Source organism: Lathamus discolor, chromosome 17, assembly GCF_037157495.1.
Source record: "Lathamus discolor isolate bLatDis1 chromosome 17, bLatDis1.hap1, whole genome shotgun sequence".
Taxonomy (NCBI): domain Eukaryota; kingdom Metazoa; phylum Chordata; class Aves; order Psittaciformes; family Psittacidae; genus Lathamus; species Lathamus discolor.
The window spans coordinates 4,861,590-4,882,137 of NC_088900.1; the positions used below are offsets into that span (position 1 = coordinate 4,861,590).

At 45.3% G+C, this 20,548-nt stretch overlaps 1 protein-coding gene across 3 annotated transcripts in view; it reads right to left on the bottom strand.

Annotated features, from left to right (window-relative positions):
* The window catches only part of KCNJ5 (potassium inwardly rectifying channel subfamily J member 5), a 53,586-nt gene that overhangs the window by 11,389 nt on the left and 21,649 nt on the right, over nucleotides 1-20,548 (bottom strand). Inside the window, exons 4-6 of one of the 3 annotated variants that reach the window (XM_065697338.1) lie at nucleotides 15,472-15,601; nucleotides 6,494-6,627; nucleotides 5,899-6,061 (exon numbers count right to left, since the gene is read on the bottom strand). The gene's annotated coding sequence lies outside the window, so the exon portion shown is untranslated. Of the gene's footprint in view, nucleotides 1-5,898; nucleotides 6,062-6,176; nucleotides 6,403-6,493; nucleotides 6,628-15,471; nucleotides 15,602-20,548 lie in introns of those variants that run through there. The other 2 variants (XM_065697339.1, XM_065697340.1) reach the window with 2 other exon arrangements.

Sequence of the window (20,548 nt, forward strand, 5' to 3'; positions counted from 1 at the left end):
CTTCTTGCAAATTCAGCGTGCCTGGACCATTGGTCTGGCTCTCTGCTGCCTTACTGTGTGTCTCTGTGCAAAGCATCTGCTCGATGCTGCCAATGTGGCTGCCCCATCCCTGGCAGTGTTCAAGGCCAGGTTGGATGGGGCTTGGAGCAACCTGCTCTAGTGGAAGGTGTCCCTGCCCATGGCAGGGGGTTGGAACTGAATGAGATTTAAGGTCCCTTCCAACACAAACCAGTTTGGGATTCTAAGGATACATACTGGATCTTGCTTCACAACATGCAAATGCATACGCCAAGTGCATGTCAGAACAATCACACACTTTTTTCCTCACCCCTTTAATGGCGAAAGAAACATTCTATGCACTGATTTAGAGAGAATTAAGTATAGAGACAAACCTCTTTGCTTTCTTCTTGTCCTGGGTTTACCAGGAGCTGTTTTGCTCCTTCTTAGTAACTGGTGCAAGCTCAGTATTACTTTTGATCTTTGTCAGCACTGTTTGACTAATCTAAAATTACTCCATTTGGACTAAAAAAGCTTTCGATGAATCTATGTGCGGAAATGCAAAACCAGGCAAGTGTTGCATGTTTCTAATTTCAAAATAGTTGCTTTAAAGAGAATTTTGTTGCAGAAGTTTTATCTGCAGCTGAGTTTCACTTACCCTGTGGAAGAGAGCACCATCAATTTCAAGAGGTTAATCTACAGTGGAAGGTTTCCTGTATTTGATTCATACCAAAGAGGCCAAAAGGATCTTGACTGGTATTAAAAAGAGCAGAACATAATACAAAAATCAAAAAGCCTAAATCCCTAGAAATATCACTGTGGTGAAACAGGCTACATTAATTAAAGCACAGGGAAACCTGCTTAGACTGTAACACCCAAGGGACCAGCAACATCACTTTCCTAATGCTGCTGATCTTTAACAATAGGTCAAGTGAAATCTTTCCAGAAAGCTCCAGGAACACCTAACAAGTGGTCCAGTAAAGCAGAACAATTCCTGCTGTAGATGAACTTTACTGACGGCCTCGGTGGCATTATGATTTCTCCTTATATTTAATCCTCAGCTCTCCCATCATTGTAGAAGCATCACCTCGGCATGTGGGTTTTGGAAGTAATTCAGCAGATGAACTTTGGCACTGGATTCTTTAAGGGGAATAACACTGGTCAGCAGTTTAAGAGCAGGTTTGAGTGTCTGCAGACCACCAGCTTTCTGTTCCAAATGATTCCAGTATTTTCTCTCTAATTGTGAGCCTTAATTCCCCACCTGTATGGATATGAGGTCTGTAAGATCCAAGGCACAAGAATCTTCTAGGAAATTAGCTGTCCTTCCCTTATTGTTTTAACTGCTCTGGGAAACATTCGCCCAAATAGCAAGATACTATGAAAGGAGTGCTGCACCTGTGTGAGTATTTGGTTAACTCCTCCCTCAGATAATATGCTGCCACTGCTATCAAGCACACACATCACTTCCAGATAACAGCAATTACTCTGTGAGCATCTCGCACAGATTCAGACTCCAGTTTGTAAATCACTGCTCTCTCCAGCAAAGAGACATGAGAGGTGAAATTGCCTCTAATCGTTCCATGCACCCTCCTGTTTCTTTGGCATTTACCATCTTTGGTTAAAAGAGGCCAGGATAATAAAAATGTCACTTTTGTACAAAGCTGCTTTCCCTTTGGACAGACTACTGCAAAAGGAGATGCAAGGCAGTGTATTAACCAGCCTCTCAGAGAGGCTTTTTATCAGACTTGCTGTTGCTCAGCTTCTGCCCAGACAACAGAAGTGAGGCAGGTGGTGACATTCAGCGTGCTTAGATGTGCTGAAGAAGAGTCTGGCTGGGCTTAGCTAAGTGTCTTCAGGAGGCATTGTTTTGCAGAGCTGATGGAGCTCTGATAGCTCCAAGTCTTCACAATAGAAAATTGATGAAGACTTTGCAAGAAAAGAAAACAAGCCTGAAAGGAACTTTCCCCCCTGCTGACCACAGTGACTTTTTCAATTTAAATAAGCACTGATCTTGCTTAAGGAAATGCAAATTTCAGTGGGGACAGCATTTGCTTCCCGAGAGGTCTGAACTGGCAGGCAGGACCTTGAAGGCATGAATTTGTCATCAAGTTTGTGTGAAAAAAGTACCTCTTTCTGTTTGTTTTAAACCTGATGCTCGTGTTTTCTTCCATTCCGAGAATAAATGAGCAACTGTTCTTCAGTAAACCTCCCAAATCTGGATTCTGCTTAATCGTCATCCCTTTTCCCAGCCAAAGAGCCCTATACTGCTCAACAAGCGGTCAATACAGCAGGAAAATTCAAGAGCTCATTACTGAAAAATCTGACCTGGTTCTTTTGCTGCCTGTTGCCCTACACCATATAAAAGCAGAGCCTCAGCTACAGTCCCCAGATTCCTCTGGGGCACATATTCTCCTTTGCTTTACACTGCTGCAAGGGAATGAAACTCTTAATCACAGACACTAGCAACATGGGAAAGCTGGGAGAGGAAGAGAGCAAATTGAAGCAGTAGCACCCAGTGAGAATAAAGGCATTGATCGCTGAACAGAGTGCTAGAAGAAAGATGGAGGAAGAAGGAATACTAAGAATAGATGGCATTTAAAACTCTGAAGATAAATGGTGGCGACTGACAGAGGGGCTCTGATTTCCCTGAGGAAGATATCTTTCCCACTATCCTTGTATTTACTGCCTGTGTACAACTGAGACTGAACCCTCAACAATGCAACACGAGGTCACCCTTTGAGGCATGCGAGAAAAAGAAAAGCAGGTAGATTTTGTGCAAATCATGTAATCTTTCCATTTTCTGACTTATGAATAGAGATGGGGGGCCTGCCTCTTTGTAAAGTGCTTGGAGATCCACTGGTGGAAGAAATGATGCAGAAGAGTTACGCTATTCAAACCCAAGGAAGCTGCACAAGAAGGAAGACTTGTGGCACTTGGCTAATGAACACGTGGCTCAAAACCTTCCTTATCCAAATAATTGCTTTTCAAAGTGTAATCTCACTCAGCACTGAAGGTGGAAGACTCCTCCCTTTATTTTCCTCTTTGAGTTTGTGTTCAGTCACAGCACTGCTTTTCTAACACACTGACAGGTATGGCTGTACAAGGGGATTTCTGTAGGGCTAGAGGAGATGCCCACCAAGTACACGTGTGGCTGATGATGGTGCCTCTCTGCTTAGCATTCATTAGGCTCTGGAATACCAAACCAGAAGCTATTTAGTCTTTTGAAGGACTCCAACACAAAGACAGACAACATGAACATTTGCACTTCACTTTTATCTGCTAATTCCCTCGCAGTCTACCCTTCTGGACAATCACAGCTCTAAGATCCCTGAGTCCTTTCATTGGCAGTTGTGAAGAAGCAATGTGGCTGTCCCATTCCCAGAGTACCCCAATATTCACTGGTATCACGTGCCTTAACATTTTATTTAGTAAGAGCTGTGGAGCAAGGAAGTGCTCTATTGCCCATATTCCAAGATGGGGAAGTGAGTCACAAATAGACTTGCACACTCCATGCTCACACTGGGAGTCTGTGGTGGGGCAGGGAATTAAACCTAGAGTTTCCAAAACCCCAAATGAGTGCCTGTAAATCCCCTTCCACCAAGCCAGCAGCAGTGAACCGTCCCCGTCTGCTTCATTTGTGCCTAAAGATCACTCCGAGAAGCCTGCACAGCCTGATCTATCAGCAGGAATAACATAACGAGATGATTTCTAACACCAAGAATAATGTTTCTGTTCTCTCAAGTAGCTACAGGTTTCAAATTGATTTTCCCCACCACTACTATGGATTAAAGCATAAAAAAAATCCCATACACAACACAAGTTTGCAGTTGCATTAAATATTTAGATTTATTTCAGACCAATGCAGAAAAGAGTGGAGAAACTGAACTGGAGTAAGAATAGAAACTGGGGTGGGTTGTTGGGGTTTTCCCCAGAAAACAAGGTGAAAGCTAGAAAATGCCTTATGAAACATCATAATGACTCCCGTGTATAGGCTATAACAATCAGTCATAGAACAAGGACTGGGGAACATGGAGTTTCCACACCATAAGAGGTATCTACTACTTGATATAGCACAGTTTAGATGCAAAGGGTGGATAGGAGGATATAATCCATGTAACTTCCAGCCAACTACCTTATACTTGAGTGATTAAAGGAGCTGAGCATGAAAAGCCCCTATGCAAAGGATGCAATCACAATATGATGCTCCTGGTGGTTTCCCTAATTTTGATATAATAACTTTCCCAACAAATAAAGCCTGAAAATATGCCAGTTTGATCCTTGCAGCCCCAAGAAAGAGCCTGCCTGAGGCACTCTGCAGCCTCTCTGTCTCTGTCCTCTTACCCCAGACTATTTTTAGGAGGACCTTATGGCATCATTGAGAATGTGACCGCTATCTTTCAACCAACACAACTGACCAAAGACAAAGGGACACTTCTGGCCTGATAAGACACTCCCGGTTCTCCAGCTATTGGCTGTTTACCGACAGCCCATACTGAGCATTGGGAAAAGGCGAATATCTATTCTAAGAGAAAATCCTGCCCCAAGAGCACTCACATTCCTGTTCTCCACCATTTAGATGTTTCACCATTAGAATAACTGGGAATGAAGGACGTTAACACGGCTTCGTACTTCACTAACTTGCATCCAAAGAGTTCAAAGATGAACTGACCAAATACAGGCTCCTTCTTCCCCAAGGCCGTGCTATTGAACCCATTGTGCAGACAAAAGATGAGTCACAGAGAGACAAACTGACCTGCCTAATACCAAACTGCTGGCTAAGTGCCGGTGCTCAGCCCAAACGTCCAAGCAGCTCTCCCAACCTCAAACTGAACAGAAAGTAGGTGATTCTCATGTAAAAAGAGTCCAGAGATTTGTCTTGGAACAAGACTCCAAAACTCTGTTTCCTTTTTCATAATTGGGCTGGAACCTTCCAGAGATGGGGAAACTAAATCCTTTAACTCCAACTGAGTAGGAACAATGGGAGAAAGAACTGAACCCTAAAGGTGAAATAATTCCCCCAACACAAACACTGCCAGACACACTTCCCATGTATTATAGAAGATACTGGTTGCTTGGACTGAACTGGCAAGAGAAACCAGTTCCGTTGCCCTCCAAGCTATTCTACTACCAATCCAAGGTAGTCGCCTACTTAAAAGGGTGCAGGAGGAAGGACCTGCTTGATTACAGAATCCCCAAAGTCAGATGCTAAGCTTTGTGGAACACAGCCAGTTTCTGCCAATTCTCAATCGGTTCCTGAAACTCTTAGGTCAGAGCCGCATGAGACACATGCTGTATAAAAGTTTGCATGTTACTCCCAGCCACCATGTCCTCATACAAAAAGGACTCGACACCTTTTTTGACCAGTGAGCAGGACAGCAGTAAAACAGGAAGTCACATTTCTACCTCCCAGAGCTACAAACACCCCCAGGGATTCCCAATGTATTAAATCAAAGGGCTCTTTAGACACTAAGCTGATTAGTAAGTATCCTAATTATACATTAATAGAATCTTTTACTCCAGGTGAGGATTATGGAGTCACTCCACGCATTTCAGGGCTGCTTCTGATCGTCTCCCCCTGCCCTTTGTATTCCACCGATCTCCACTAATTTGGTATCTGAACAGTTAATCATTTTCAGTGTCTTTTCCTGCCCAACACCTTTACAGATCCCACAGTGCTTTCCCCCCTCCAAGATCAACATCTAATCTCCGGCTTCCCAAAGAGTTCCCTAGCAGCCGGTGAGTTACAGCACACCTCTAGCTCACACCCTGGCAGGTTTGGGCACAGAAACCTGGGGTTCAGCTCAACGAACACCTCAGCTGCTTGTCCTGCTGCCTTCTGGGCAGGAGAAGAAGTCAGGGTAGAAGTGAACTGAGAAAAGAATCAGAAACCAGGTAACTTACTTGCTAAGAGCAGCTCTGCATCAGTCTTGTGCCTTGGCACTTGGGGGATGATGGAAGGTGGCAGGAGTGAGAGGTAGGTACACCAGCGCCCGATCCATGCCATCACCAGAGAGCTGCGGTCGTCTTCTGATCCCGGGGTTGCCTCCTTCCTCCTTCCCTCTTCCTGTGTTTAGGAAGCATTTATGTGGCACTGAAGGCTTCAATGCCCACGCCCCTGTCCCTCGGTATTCCTGGTTTCCCTTGCTCTGTCAGAGCAGAAGGGTGCTCCAAACCCTCACCTCAACTGCTGCAGCCCTACTTTTGCCTAGCAAACGCTGCCTTTCCCTGCTCCCTCTCTCTCCCATACGAATTCCTGCGAGTGGAAAGCTGTTCAAAGGGCTGGGGAAGAGGGGGGGCAGAGCAGAGGACCGAGTGCGATGGGGAGCATCGCCTCTTCTGAATGAGCGGCGGAGGGAAAGGGGCCGGGAGTGAAAGCGAAGAGGGGAGGGGTTTAAAGCGCTGCTTTGCACTGGAAGGGCTGGCTGGGGCGGGGGAGCGGCGTATTCCTGCCCTGGGCTGTGCTCTCCTTGCCCCCTCCCCAAGAGCTGTGATTTACCTCTCCTCCCGTGCCTTCGCATCTCTTCTCGGCTCTCCCTTCCCTGGTTCCTGGGTTCTCCTTCCCAGCATTGGGGTTTCGCTTTCTTAAGGGGGGGATGGTTCTTTTAAAATCACACAAACAGAAAGCAGGTCCTGAAACACAAGAAAAGAGGGAGGATAAGGAGAATGCAGAAGCCGCACGTTTAAGGAGGACATGTGCACATATGTGTGAGAACTCCTCCAGGCTGGAGCAAGGAATTTGGGAAGAGAAGGAGGGAAAGCGTGATTCCTCTGGCACCTTTCCCTGGCCTGTCAAACCACGGAGCTGCTGGAATGGTGTTTGCTGACTGAGGGTGCTGTTTGCCTGGGATCAGCTACTTCAGGGAATGCTCTCAAAGCTCTTGCTGTACATTTTCTCCCTTTTCTCTCCCTTTTTTAATCAGCGATAATACCCCTGCTGTGTCCCTCGCTTGGTAAAATATTCCCTCTTCTGAAAAGCAAATGTCAGGTCAGCTGCAAATATAAGACAAATCTGCCTGGTGACTGCAGATTCCCTTCAGGCTTGGTGGCCCTGTTTGCCTGTCATCCCCCCCCCCCTAATTCTCTGTTCCAGGACCCCGCACATTACAGCCCATCAGAAGTGCTTTCACAGAGAAGCTGATCAGGAAAGGAGAACTTGTCACAACTAAAGCACTGCACAGGGATGGGTCAGCATTGCTGGAACCTGAAAGCTTTTTCTTTTCCCATGTTCTGCTTTGAAAGACTTTCATCTTTTAGGGTTTTAAAATTATCCTACTGCTAATGGAACGTGTCAGCATTGGAATGACATCTTCATTTGGCTGTATGGACATTTTGCGACTTATTATTAGCATTCTTGGTGTGGATCAGGAAACAAATTGAACTAGTGGAACTTCCTGAAGATGAGAGCATCTGATTCATAACCATCCTCAATCTAGGATAAATAAAACTCTGGATTTTATGGAAGCTAGGCTGGGACAATGCAAAGACAGGCACACTAAACAAAGGGAAATAGCCAGAGCTCTAAATACCATTAATAGTCATACCATTCTTTGTTAAGAATCAATCTCTACACACATCTCTATGCACACGGTGCTTTCCACCAGGGCTCTTGTTCTCTGGAGGTTGGATCTGGGACAGGAATCTGGAACCAGACCAAGGACTTAGGCCATTAAAAATCAGTTTTGCAGCTGTAATTTGGCTTTCCCGCTTGCTGTTAACTTGTATTTCCCACTTCACCACAGTATGGGCAGTGAGATCCAACCAGCCAGTCTGGCTCCTGTTCCACATGCATCAAGGCAGCGATACCCCATCTAGGTTGTGAACAGCACAGAGAACTGAATTGACATCAGCAGTGAAGCTATTCTCAATGGAAGTAAAAGGTAAAGCAATAAACTATTCATTAAATCCTATGAAATCACATCAGATCTTCTGCATGCTCAGAACTGCTACAAACACTCTTTTCAGTGGTATTTATTTTACCTTTCGGGAGAATGATACATGAATTACCCTTATAGAAGAGTTATTTGGGGAGTACATTCACAGTTTGGATGTGGGGGTTTGGGGGGGTTTTAATAAGCATTCAGACTTCAGAAGCACTAAGCATTAATTCACACAGCAGGAGAGTCAGTCACCCCAGAACCATAACATGGGCACTCAGATGAGTGCTTGGGTCCTTCCAAAAGGCATCAGCTCTGCTTCTTCGTTCATTTTGTGTCTTTTAATGAGGTTTAGAATGAACTTTTGTGCTAGGAAAAGCTGTCCAGCCTGGAATAGAGGACCTGCAAAGTTTGTATGGCAGGGCCAGCTTTAGGAGAAGCCTTCCTTCCCTGCTCCTACATGCCCTTATCCAGTGCACTGCAACTGGGAACCCAGGTGCCAGCCCTCAGCTGGACAGGGGTGGCACTGAGCCTCATGCAAGGCAAATAAAACCACGTTCCCGTTTTGAGACTGCTAACAGGCACTGCCATCTGCTGGCACCGTGTCCTTCCACTGATTCCCCATCAACCCTGACACAAGTGGGGCACAGGGAGGGTTTGAAGCGGAATGTGGATTTTCCAAGCTCCCACCGCTCTGTGATGCTGCAGAAATCCCCGATTCCCAACATCTCACACGTATTATCCAGCTGGGAAGAAAGCCCTCTTCCTTCCCTAATAGTATTTGTCAGGCATATAATTTTGACACTTCTCTTTGCTACAGCTCTGCCACTACATGATGCAATTACAGTGCTGTGCAGATTACACCTCTGTCCAGATGCTGATTTGGAGATTGGGACTGCACACATCCTAAGTGCATTAGGGCGCTGTAATTGCTGCCTGTCACAGGACCTGTGACAGCATACAGAGCACAGCAAAGGCCGCAAAAGAGGGCGCTTTTGAAGGTACCTGTTTCCATCAACCTTAAAGGCCTTTGCAGAGCCACTTATTTAATCACCAGAGAGTTAGTACCTTCTACATGGGTGCATATGAGTGCATCTTGGTAGACTTTTGTGTCCTTATTCTTACACTGTAAACTAGTGCATTGCTACATATAGTATTTCATAGAGCCATAGAATGGTTCTACCGTTGGAATCATGGAATGGTTTGGGTCGGATGGGACCTTAAAGCTCACCCAGTTCCAACCCCTGCCATGGGCAGGGACACCTTCCACTGGAGCAGCTTGCTCCAAGCCCCTGTGTCCAACCTGGCCTTGAGCACTGCCAGGGATGGGGCAGCCATTACATTTCCCAATTTGTACTGATTAAAGGCAATCCAGACCTGGAAAAAGTTTTCCAGCTGGAATCTATACTTCATTGAGGCAGTGACACCAACCTGCCCCTCCTACAGTGCTTCAAAAGCTGCCAATGGCTGCGCAAGTTTGAAGTACGTTAGAGGGCTCCAAGTATGACCTCTGTTAGAGGGCAGATGTAACAGAATGGCAGTACGCACAGTTTGGGTACACTCTTAGCTAGGATGTGAACAAGGAAACACAGAAAGATTGCTTTTCCAAGCTCTCTCAGTGGTTGGGATGGGATTCAACTTAGGCACTGCGATTTAGGATGCACTGGTCCAAGTCCAAACAGCCATGCTATTTCCCCTCTAACTGATGGAGGTAGCATCAGAAGGCACCTAAATTAGACCCTTATGTTAGAATGGGATGAATGATCCAACTCCAGGAGTGTGCTCCAGGTGCTCTCAAGCTCTACCAGCTGTGCTTCACTGTTCAAAGGATGTACAGGGCTATTTACAGGGTGAAATTATGGCAACTGTGGAACACTTAGCTCCCAGATATGATAACAGAACAACAAGATGTGGAAGGATAAACTTTAAGTTCATTTTGGTAGAACTAAATAGCTCTCTGAGGACATTAGGTATATAAAAAAGCTTTTGTAAAGCAAACAGTGAGGATTGTTGCTGGTTCCTATAGAATGGAGCAGGTTTGAGCTTTCATGAACCAAGGGGAGGAGTAGCTTCCAGTCCCCCGGGGTTTCACTGCACATAAATGAGCCTCCCCACCTTGATGAGCACAGACCAGCCCATGACAATTATTACCCAAAGTTACAGTCTCCAGTCTGAGCACCAGTGACAGAAGCTGTAGCTTGCTCTGAGATCCGTGGAGGCTGTCTTTGGTTTTACATGCATTGATTGGAGAGGGAGCAACTGTGCCCTCAGGGAGCATTTTAATTTGTTGTGCAATTTGGGCTCTGGAAGGAGCGATGTCTCTTCCCGTTTGTCACCCATTATCCTACCATCCCACTAGAAGAAAACACAGCTGGAAACAGCTTGTAAGGTTGTCACATCCACCTCCACTTTTCCCCAGTGCACTCAGCTGAAGGGAAGCTGAGCTTTACTTGAAAGCTCTGAGGAGCTGGATATGACAGTCACCCACTCTGTCTGCCTTCCTGTTGTGTTTTGGGGCTTATTCAAACCCCAAACTCAAGATCCAACTTGGGAAGTAGGAACAGAGGCAGGCAAAGGGAAGGAAAAGTTGCTGTGATAAACTCCCCTGCCTCTGTGAAGCGGGTGTGGAGGAGTCTGTTGCCTTTTAAATGGTAATGAGGAGCTAGTGCTAAGCCAGGGAAAGAGGCAGCTCTTCTTACAGTGATACAGGGCTCTTGCCAGCAGATGTGCACCAACCACTCCACATCCCAAGCCATTGCTATCCTCTGGATTGCCCTCAAGCCTGTTCCTCCAGTTCTTAGTTAACTGTTACAATTAACACTAATGAAGGCCCCATTTTGCAGGTGCAGCAGCAGAACCTAAGGCTGAAGTGCACCCAGAGGCCAAACTTCCCACTGAGCCCCAGGGTAGCTGCAGGGCTAGAAAATGTGGGCGAAGGGCACCAAGTGTGTGTGAATTTGCACACGTGTGACAGCTCTTCTGTGGAAAGACTGCAACTCCAGCTTCCAGAGTGCCTGGCTGTTCCCTAACGACAGAAGAAATGCAGGAGTCACAGTAAACTGCTAGTGATGGCTAATTCATGGACACAGTTTCCTTGCCAGGCTGCCTGGATGCAAAAAGACTTCTCGCTAAAGCAAATACCTTGGTTCTTCCAGGTGGGAATTTTGTTGCATTAACTTCCCTCCTAAAAAGGTACAGCCTTCCCTTTGCCGAGAGGGATGGGTGCAGACAGGATGTAAGCAGAAAGGTACAGGCTGTTTCTCAAGCTCACCCGAAAAACAGCTCTTTCAGTGGAAAAGGATCTCAGCTCCAGCTTGTGTTTTTCCCAACAATATGAGACAGACAAGGAGTAGAGCCAGCACCTCCTTCATTTCACTAGGAGAAATGTCTTGGCATGAGAGTGTAAATAGACTATATTTTGCCTTTGGGCACAGCTCAACCAAAACCTGATGTGCACCACCTGAAGCCTTAGATTGTCACTACCTGAAACCACGATGCACTGAACATCACAGATCAGCACAACACAAACCAGCCCCTTCCAGCATGTTCTGTGTAGAAAGCACAATCTACAGGGCAAAAATGGTAACCTGAGGATAGATTTTAAGCAATGCACATCAGCATACCCAGTTTATTTAACCAGCAGACTTTAATACTATTTGCAACCCACTCTTAGGAATTCAAAGCAACCCAGCGTTTGTTATAGCAGGTCTCACATGTCATTGCTCTGAGTTCAGTTCAGGATTCTTTTCAGCTCTACCCTGGCTGCAGAAAAAATGACCCCCACTGTCTCTAATGAAGTCTTTTTATTACTGTTTAATCTCCTCTGTGTGTGCCTGGCAGCAGACTTGCAGCCCTGGGGACAAAAGGCCTCTATTTAGCCACAAATGGGTACTGTCTGGACAGCCTTTCTCTAGACCTCCCTTTCATTACACCCCAAGTGTGTTCAGGACACTGGAGGGAGCAGCTCTCGAGCCAGAGGTGCTCTATTAGAGGCCAAGCAGCGCTGTGTGTGATAGATGAGCTGGTAATACCCCAGCAGTTAACCCCTGGCTCCTCTATTTCAGTTAGCCCTTAGGATCTAACCGACATCAGTAGGGATTTAAGGCTTCAGTTGTGGTTAACCCAGGCTAGATTTGAACTAGAGATATAAAGGGGAGAAATCTTCAAACCCCATTTGAAATGTGCAGCTCTGAGTTTTTAATAAGAGACTAAACTGTACCTTGCACTAGGATCCTTTTGGTGTGAGAAGGGTAGTGGGACGATCCATAAAGAACCAAACATGAATTCCTGCTGCCATAGCACTTGCTCTGTCACAATTCCAGCATTTCCTCTCCGCTGCAATAAGTTGTATCCTTTTACATGCAACAAACCTTTAAAGCCAGTTTCTGAGCCCCATCTTACTACAACAACTTTAAGAAAAAACCCAATTGTTCCATTCTTCCCCAACGTGTCTATGTCAAGGAGGCATCCGCACAGACTGGCTAAACTCAACAACTACGACTGTTCACTAGAAAGCCCTTGCTAACTTGCAGCTTTTGGATTTCCACGGCATTGACCAACATTAGGAAGGTTGTCAGCAGTTTTTCAGTTGTTTGGGAGCTTGAGAACCATTTCTACACATTTTTTCTCCCCAGACCTTGCAGCAGCATTCAATATTTATAAGGAATTCCCTGCCTTGGTAGCAATAACTGACAGCTGGGAAAAATAAAGACACTATAAAATGCATTAATATTTGAAGTCTGCCAAAGACTTCTAGATGAAGCTAATCCCAGCTTTTCCTGACTGGTTGATAGTTCAAGCACATAACTGACAAAAGGAAATGTATCGAGGAGGGAAAGGAAAGGGCCTATAGGAACTTGCAACAGCTACAGTGAAAGCTTTCTCTGTACACAATAAATCAGGAGAGAAAATAGGCTTCTGGTTTCTACTGTAGGCACTGATTCAGGGACCCAAGCTGCCTGTTATGCACTCAGGTATTGCTATAGGATTGTGTAGTACATGAATAAAACCTTCCCCCATCCTCCAAATTGCGCTGAATCAAGGCTTTTCCACAAAAAACATGAATAACTCATGTTTAATGAGGCAATGGAGAGAAAAGATACATCTTGGTATCAGTGTAATAAAGCGCCTTTGTAGGAACAGTCCTGTGCGCTCGCTGCCTGTCGCTGCTGGCCATGATCCAGGGCTGTTTACAGTGCCAGCATGTCCCACACTCCTGGCACAGCTGTATGTTTTGTTCTTGGCATATTTGTATCTATGGAGCCAGCTGACCTTGAAACTAAGAGGAAAATAATACCAACCCCCCCATCAGCAGCCAGAAAGCCCACCACCCCTCCATAGAGTTCAGTTATTACTAGAACCTTTTTCCTCTGTTCCGTTTGCACAGAGGTGACATTCAGTAACACTGCAAATGCTCTTTCTGTCCCTAGAGAGGCCTGTTCGGGGTAGAACCAGAGGAAATTAAAGACCTATCGAGCAATCCCTGATCCAGGTGCATAAATCCAATAGTGCAGGCAGCAACTGGCTAAAGCACTAAGGACAAAATGTGCTAAAACTCTTTGAGTTGGGTCTTTCTGTTCCTGCCTCCCCTGTATTCCCTGCTCTGCAACAATGGGGTTAGGTTCCCTTCTATTCACACAGAGCAGAGAGGATGAAGCATTTGCTGTGGGACTAACGCTGCTGCTGTGACAGCAAGGCTTGGCAGCCATCTCTACAAATACACACCTCTTGCAGCCTGCAGCTGCAACAACTCAGCTCCCTCAAGCTGTGTGATGGGACATGCCTAAGGCAGATGATGCTACAGACTATGGGAGCCCAGTTCCCCAGAAAGATGAGCAATGCAGATGCCTGCTATTGAGTCCTGCCAGACCCTGTCCCTTTACACAGGCAGTCAAGCCTGGAGCACAAACTGAGCCTGCTGAGCTCCCTCACACGCTGTGATGTGCGCAGCAGCAGCTCACTGAAGTTGCAGCAAACGTGGTGGATCTTCCCTGCAGTGTCTCAGTGAAGCTTTCCTTGCTGGCTGGATTTGCCTGGGTTTTCTTTGCCACTCAATGCACCGACTTGGAATTGGAGGCTAAAAGTGTACCAGAAAAGATGCTTCACCCTAATGGATGAAATTACTTTCCTGGTAGCCATCAAATTTGTCCACTGGCTGATACAACCCAAGATGGAAATCAGTGTAATCTCAGGCCATTATAAAACTTTCACAGCCTGCAACACAACCATAGAAATAAATGACTCTGAGTCACCCTGCTCTCTGGTGTGAGAGCAGACAGAAGGATAAAACTACCAAAGCCAACAGACACGTAGTGCTCCTATCAGCCTTGTTTCAACTCGGAACTACACTTCCCACTGTGTCCACCCCATCCCCTCAAAAATCAGCAAAGCAAACCTAAAAGCTCAGTCTCTTGTTTTTTGCTGTGCAAAATCATTTTGGCATGTAAGAAAAGGTTGACCAGGGTTGAGTTTATCGATGACACTGGCCCTACGTTGAAAAGGAAGATGGAGCTTTGTGGTACTTGGGCAGGTATGGTGTGAAAATGCGAGCAGAAGTGCTTTCTGCCCAAAGCTTCACCTCTTTGGGAGGCTTTCCCATCCCATGCAGAGCTAGCATTGCCTCCAGCAGTCCCTGAACAGGCCAGTAGAGGGTGGTGGGCAGCCACACTGGTTCTTTATTGTCCTGACCATTCCTAAAGCCACACTTCTCTCTGAAACGTTATTTAACTGTGCACCCTGTTTGCAAGAAGGTACAAAAGGGTAAGCACAAAGCAGAAGCTTTACTGAAATCAGGTATTTTCCCATAGTTTTCCCATGGAAATGTGTGCCAATTTTAAGTACTTTACCCAAATACAAGTTTATATATGAATTTATAAAGTATTTACAAGTTACTGTGCAGGACAAGCATGTTTTGGAACATCTGCCATTTACAGAATAGGCCACAGGATGCTAAGGCTCACCTCAGTGTGGCTGACGGAGCACTACAGAAGGTCCTGCTACAAGAGATGAAGGTGCCTTCCTGGGCATAAATTAAGCTCCTCTTCAGGAAGCACCTCATGGCTCCATGGAACTAGACATGACAAAACCCTATAGTAAAGGGGAAATTCCAGCACAAAGAGACTTCAGTACATGGACACATTGTGAGAGGAGAGACAGAGGGCTGTCTTCAGTTACGTAACCTTGTCATTGACTCCGTTATGGAATTGTCAGGCCAAAGAGACAAGCAGCCAAACTTAGAGTTGTCTACATTCCTGCTTCCTATTCCAGCACTAAGGCAGAGGCTCAAAGCCAGCTGCCTCTTGAAGGAAGCTCTGTATCACCAGAGCAAGTTGTCCAACACCTAACTAGGAGGGATTCAGCCACTGTATTGCTGGCCCTCAATGACTTTGTTTTTTCCAGCCTACATACGTGAAAACACTGTTTTCATTGCTCATGCAAAACTAGCAGGCAAGAGCAGACACTTGAGGCTGCTTTCTACTCCCAAACATGCTATGAGCTCTCTGCTATCCAGCCTGTTGTTACTGCCCTCCGGAGCGACTCGCTTGGATGGGTTCACTCATCTGTAAAACATTCTTTGCACACCTATTTCTAATGTCCTGACCTTCAACAGCAAAGCCATGGGGTTCCACATGATCATCTAGAGACTGTGCTTCCAGCAGGAGAGCATGTAGCTGTAGGACCTGCGGTTCTTGGCGGGGGGAGCCCAGGATGCTTCTTCACATTTCTTCTTTCTGTAACAGCAACCACACACAAAATCAATGGCAACTCTTATGGGAACAACATCAGACAAGCAGAGGGAGGGCAGGAACCACATGGCTCTATCTCCCATTAGCACTGCCTACGTGGCATACACACTCCTTGGTCACACTTGTCGCTGCTCACAAGTACCAACTTCATTCCTGGATCCAGCTCTTCCTGTACAGGCATTGCCTAAATTTCACAAGGCTCCACAGGGCTGTGGACTGAACTCGGACAACAATCGAGGATAACCCTTTTCCCAATGAAAGAACAGAACAAAGAGCATAACACATGTGAAGAGGATGTGCTGATTTCTTCACTACCCTGTCCTATGCCTGTGTTGTTTCTGGGACCATATTCCTACTCTTGGGAAATAACCAACCACTCACTCCACAAACCTTGCTCACTTCCTTACTCTTACTTCTTACACTGTGAGCTCCATTCAACACATGAGCTGCAAAAGGAAATCAGCAGAGCTTGAATTCTTTCAAGCAACAGGCTCTCAGCTTTCTTCATGACTCCCATGAGAGATCAATGCCTGATTTCAGTGAGGCAGGATACCAGACCAGGCTTTCTACCTCGCTTTGCCTTTCTCTGTCTTGGTTCTTGTCTGTGAAAAATGGGCTGATGACTGCTTCCTGTGTCTTTCCCTCCCCAGCATTCCAAAAGGGAAGGTGAATTTAATTTATTAATGCCAGTAGAGTCCGTGGAGACTTGCAGATAAAATACTCCATGTGAAGCAGAATATAGTGTTCTACCTCACAGAAAGCTTATGCTCTACTCTTTCTTTTCAAAGCACCTATTTACTGACCTTGCTAGGCAACTGGGACATTATCCAACGTAAAAACAGTAATGATAATAAACCAAACAAAACCTGAGTAACAGTCTATAAAATGCAGCCGAGGGCTGTCAGATAAACAGACAACAGATGGAATGAATTTCTGAAGCTGGATGAAAGGGAAGGCTGGAGTGGGCAATTGTCAGTTGACCCAAAAATAACCTTAGAGCTACATCCCAAGGGGGACACAACCACCATCCAGAAGGTCCTGCCTCAGAGGACACTGGAAGCATGGTAGTATTTGGGGGGTTTTGAGCAAGGGACCATAAAGAACAGCAGTACAGGGGATGGCCATATTCAGTTCTCCAGAACTAAAGTTCATATTCTTCAGGTCTGAATTTCACTGGCAGTGTGTAACAGGGCATACTGCAAGTACAATATACACTAATCTGTTTATTCCTGTTCCTCTACCTGCTTTCTAGCAGACAGGAGACAGTCCCCATGCAGGTATGCCTGGTCATACAGCTCCTTATCAAGCTATCTGCTTTGCTCAAGCAAGCAGGGTATCACATGCTCTAGAAAAAGCCCTTGGCTGGACACATCTGTGCTCAGAGCAAACCTGGACCCAATGGCCACAGGGGCTCTCGAAGGTCAATGCAGGGACAACACCTTGGGAAATCTCAAGAAACATCTCATGCCTTTGAGAACAACGTAAACTTCCATAAATACCTCCTTAGAGCCAACAGATTATTGGGAAAGAAATGAGAGAGGAAATAAGCAGAGGATGAAACAAAGTGCAATCCCATTATAAGGCTTCATGCCATTTGATCAGTTGCATCTCAAAACACTCTTGGTAGAGCACAGTGTGTGCTTGAGATGTGTGCTTATTCCTCTACCCGACTAATAAACATTGTCACTCATTTGCAGCTAGTTACCACTTTAAGTACCATCATATATACTAGAGGGATGAGCCAATGTCTAATACAGAAGCCTGATGCTACTAGGTAAAGCTAAATGAAATTCTAGAAACAAAACTTTAACAGCTGACATTGGTTGTTCAATAATTTTAAGCACTTGCATAGAATCACAGACTGGCTTGGGGCGGAAGGGACTTTAAAGCTCATCCTTCCACTAGACCAGGTTGTGCCAGGGCCCGTCCAATCTGACCTTGAACACTGCATGCATCGGGGCATCCTACATACAGTGCTTTACACTTCCCTTTACCTAGCCTCAAGTAGGAAAAAAACCCGATTCAAACATCCTCAAGTCAGACGTCAGTGTCATTGCTCGGAGCAGTCACTGGGTTTGTAGCATCGCACAGTCATGTTTTCATCACAGACCGCTTTGCTTTGGAGTGCTGCAGAGAAGGGGCAAGGTGACAAGGACACAACTGGCAATATAACAATATAGTGCTTTCTATCAATACAAGTCTTATCTTCACTGTGTGCTTAGCTTGACTTTTTAAAAGGAGGATTCAGTGACTGGAAAAAAAGGAAGTGACTCATGACTTTACATCCCTCACTGTATTCTACATGGGTGATTACACACCCTCGCACTACTACAAGGTGCTCAGTGATCCAGCTGAGCACCCTTGTGCTCAACACCCAGCTTACTCCCACTAAGCAGCAAAGAAGTGCTTTTGTTGCAGTCCACCCGTGCCCTACATTTTCAGGGGAAGTAAGGATTCTCTGGCACTAGCCCTCTCTGCCAAGCTGCTGAATTACAAGTAATGAGCTTTATTCCTTCTAGTGAGAAGGTGGCACGATTTCCTCCATGCACCAAGTTGCATAAAACCCACTTTCCCCACGTGGCATCATCAGCAGAGGTGTTCTACCTCACAGGCTTGCCTGGGGGGCATTCTAGGCCACACAGTTTCAGGATCTCCTTATTGCATCTGTGCTGTTCTATCATAGCAACTTTAACACAGCACTAAATTCTTGCCACCAGCTCTGTGTGCTTTCTGAAGGCCCACAGGAAAATTAAGTGTGTGAGTGTCTAAAAGACACAAACCAACTCATTGGTGGGCAACAGGTTTCTCTTTCATGCTATGAAATCACAAGTTCTGTATTCCCCCCCTCCCAATCCCACCTGCACTGCTCTGTAAGGAAGTGGGCAGAGAATATGAAGCCTCTTGCTGTTCAGCTGTTGATTCTGACTTCAAGGAGTTAAATAGCAAGTCTCTGCCTTTCTGGATTTCCACATGTATTGCCAAGCCAGCACTACAGCCAGCTTTGTTCTTGAATTTAAATAGCCTATGCATTTAAATTCTGTCATTACAGTTAGAAGAGGAGGCCAAGGACTTCAACTACCTGCTGTCTAAGAATAAGGCAGGCTTGAAGTGATTAGGAACCTTTTACATTCATTAGTAGCAATACTTGAAGGTGCTGGGAGAGATGAGGGATATAATCAACTGCATCCATTATGCTGTTCTTCCATTTCAGATACTTCCTGTCTTGGAGCTTTGCACTTTCTTCAGGCTTATCTGCATGCTGGCATGCATGGCTATTAAGTTTTGCCCACTTAGAGGGGCTTGCTCACAGCAAAGAAAGTTTTAGGAAGGAATTACAACTGTACAGCCAGACTGAATATTCAGCCTCCCATTACTGCTGTACTCATTGTTTTGTTACACTACCTGGAATATGCTTCATGTTTCACTCATACAAAATGAGACCTAATTGGAAGGACAGCATCATCTCCCCCAGGACTCAGCATAGAACAGCAATGCATTTCAAATCCTTCCCCATGGTGAACACAAAGTAAGTAAGTACTGGGAGGCAGCCAGCCTGGTTACGCTGAGGTTAATGAATAAACAACTGCCTGCAGTACCCAATTCCCTACTGTACCTAAAATATATATCTTAGGGAGCCACCCCCCCATCTATAGATAATCATTCCAAAAGATAAAGGCATTAAATTTGTCTTTGACAAAATGGATTATCAACATTTATACAGAAAACTGCTATTAAGTAAACAGGCTTTTCAATGAGGACTTGCTTTCTATAGACAAATGACTGTCTTGTTGAAAATAGAACACTGAAAACCAGAAAAGATAGGCAACCTAGCAATAGCCATTCTGAAAACGCTACCTCAGTCACATCTCCTCTTCCTCATTGCTTCTTTATGGAGATGCTCTCCAAGCATACATTTCCAGGCAAAGGGGGGATGTTGTGAATGAGGAGAGCCGGTGGCATACCAAGGTCACTTCTAAAAATAGGGTTTAATTGCTTGGTTATGGATGCAGTTTTAGTTCTTTACCTAGGGTACCATTGGCAATCAGTTTAACAAACACGATAGCCCGCATTTCCTAGCGTGTCTTGGATGGTTTTGAACATCGCATGTGACAAACAACAAAGAGAAGTTGCATTGCAGGGGGAATCTCTGGCATTTAAGGGGTCTCTGAGCACCTAGGAGTCATTTGTCACTTGTGGAAATCTAGGTCATTTACTCCCCTCCTCCTGCTCTGCTTTCTCGTGCTAAATATAGAAAGAATTTTCTGGCTTGAGACTGAATAAATTTGTTAATTACACTCTTTCCTCAAAACCTGCAATTGAAATGCACCCGGGGAGGTTCTGAAAGCTGTGGAAAGCTATTCTTTTTCCTAATGTTCTTCTGACATGTCTTAGAGGAAAAAGGAAGAAAGCTCATTTGCTTTTAATTTCTCAGTTTTGAGGGTAATATTTAAAAGAAGTAAATCCCTTTAAGGGCTCATCTGTGCTCTTTGAAGCTAGTGGGGAAAAATCCCATTGAGTTTCATTGCAGAAATGTTTCTTCGGAAAAAAAATCATGTTAAACAATCTGCAGTGCACTGTGTGATGCAGGAAAAATGAATCGGTGCCATTACAAAGTGCCAAGAGGTGGAAAGGACAGAGTTCCTGCAGGTATGAGGCACAGGATATAAATAACCAGGTTATTTCAGAGTGTATCATATCAAATAGCACCTGGTGAAAGTATCCCAAGCAATTCCATCATCAATTCCTGGTGCTATAAAAGCTTGTTTGTGCTGGTATCATTGAAGGTACCTGTCTTAAGAATGTCGAGAGGTGTAACAGATGGATTAACATGCTCTAGAGACAAAAAGTGCTGCTTGAATATGATCAAATTTATTATTAATGACAGAGCTATTAACACAATTGGATGGCTCATGACAGAGCTTAATTCCTTAT